Genomic DNA, 2,375 nt, shown 5'->3' on the forward strand with positions numbered 1-2,375 from the left:
GTTCATCTTTGATCCATACTGATCTCTCCCTGCTCTTGTGACTTACTTGTTTCAAGATCTGGGACCACAAAGCCCAATAAGTTCTTCCTCTTTATAACCTGCCATTGAAAGACATTTTCGATGCTCAAACAATCCCCCGCTGTTTACAACATCAGAGTTGTCCTCTAGATAATTTCCCCCTCTTAACTTCAATAGTATAATTTCTACTTTTCATCTGACTTGGTAGCTAATAAATCAAGAGACGGGAGAGAAAGAAAGCCTCCTTTACTGTAGATTCTTTCATTTTTCTGTTTTTCAGGGGCTATTTACCAAAGTACGGTCTTCAACATGTTCTTACTTTTATATTTTTAACATTTTTTACGACTGAAATTTGGAAATTTCTTCCACTTATTCCTGTTTTGAAAACTATTCTATAAGTCCATAGAAAGCATTATTGAAAGCTATTTTAATTCTTTGACAGATTCTTGTCATTAAACTCAGTCTAGTCACTTTGTTTTATAAACTTTTGAGAGTATACACATGTTTCTCAAGAAATAGGTATGCACCACATTAAAAAAAATATAGTAGAGGGTTTACTTTTTCATGGATTTGAATCTACAATGATTCGATCATTTCCCCAAGTCGTGGGACTTATGTATATGTTATTAAAGACAAATTTAATGTCGGCGGGAGAACTAAAACTGGCTTAGCAATGAGGAAGTCTATTATTCTCTGCAATAGGAAGTTGAGGAGTGGGGCAGCATGCACAGAAGTGGGAGAGGCTGCCACTATTTGTGTGCATTCTCCTGGTTCTGCCTTCCTCTGCGTATCGGCTTCATTCCTGGTCTGTGAGCAAGACGGCTGCAGCAGTTCCAGATATGGCGATGTCAAGGAGACAAAGAAAGGGCTGTGTTTCTTTGTATTTTCTTCTTAGGACCAAGAAACACTTTCCCCAAAGCCCTCAAACAGTCTTCCTTCACTGGAATTGACAAGGATCAGGTCTCATGCGCATCCTCGAACCAGTCATTGGCAAGGGGAATTCGAAAGCGTGGCTGAGTTAGGCTAATTATTTGAGGGGCCTTGACCCTGCCTCCAAGCTCCTCATTCCACCTGCCTTCGGTCAGGCTCACCATGGGGGGCGGCCACAGTAACTACTGTGATACACCAAAACTTCAGAGTGACATGGTTTTCTAAGATGAGCCTTCGTTTCATGCTCTAACACCAGTTACGTTAAGGCTTAGACTGCACGCATGAGCAGCCTACACTGGTACCAAACAACACTGACCCTGGGAGAGGGGAGGTGAAGCTCTTATGGGCTCCTAGGATGGCTCTCCCAGACACATTCAGTGATGGGCACCCAATGACAGAAGAGGGCGCTCCGGCGAGGATAGACACTCCCGTGCATTTAACTCCGTCTGAGTTGGAGCATCTCATAACGCAATCTTCTGGATTACCAATGGGCAACTATTAGGGAATTATTTTTAAGAGGGTTTCTCTGCATAAGACCAAAAACAATCGAATAGATTTTGTGTAATGAAACTATTTCCTCCCAAATCTTTCTCCCTATTTACTTATTTGCTTGAGCCACAGACATAGCCCTTCTCCTTGATTTGTCCCTATTTTTCATCCTGCAGTTCTGATTCATCAGTGGGATGATACATTGTACTTCCAAATGGATCAGAGATCCTGCGTTTTCCTCCCACTTCCCCGTGTTAGCTCCACAGCGGGCTCTTGGATGGGCTGCCTGGCATCTCACCTCCTTCCCCGGTTCTACCTATACTGCTGCTCAGTCCTCCAACATATTCTTAAAGCAGTGTCCGGCAGACCTTTACAAAATGTAAATTGCACGTCGCTTCTTAAAATCTTCCAATGGCTTCCCAATGCATTAAGAATAACACACACAGCCTCGGCCGTGGCTCACGGTGTCCTGCCAGCTGTTGCCCTGCAGTCTCGATCGGTACCATCCTGCCTCCTTCACTCCAGCCACGCTGGGCTGCTTCTGCTGCTTGACCATAATCAGATCGGTTCCGGCATGGGGCCTTCCCTCGAACTGGTCCCTTTGCCTTTCCTCGATTCTTCGTACAGCGGGCTCGTGGGCTGGTTTCACCCCACTCTTCACTTTTTTTTATGGTGCTTTTCTCTGCTCACCTCGGTTACACAGACCTCCTCCCTTGGCTGTCATTTTAATCTGTTCTCTGCCTTCATAAGCCTTTTCTCACTTTGTAATTATGTCTTCCTTGGTTTGTTTTCCTACTTCTGCTCTGTATCCCTAATTAGACCGGATGCTCTTTGAAGATGGTCTAGGTTGAGTCCACCCAGCACTAAACGCCATTCCTAAGGACAGGCCTGGCTCCCAGGAGGTTCTCTGTGGACAGAAGTGAAATGGAAAGACCCCA

This window comes from Pteropus vampyrus, unplaced genomic scaffold (genome assembly GCF_000151845.1).
Source record: "Pteropus vampyrus isolate Shadow unplaced genomic scaffold, Pvam_2.0 Scaffold99, whole genome shotgun sequence".
Taxonomy (NCBI): domain Eukaryota; kingdom Metazoa; phylum Chordata; class Mammalia; order Chiroptera; family Pteropodidae; genus Pteropus; species Pteropus vampyrus.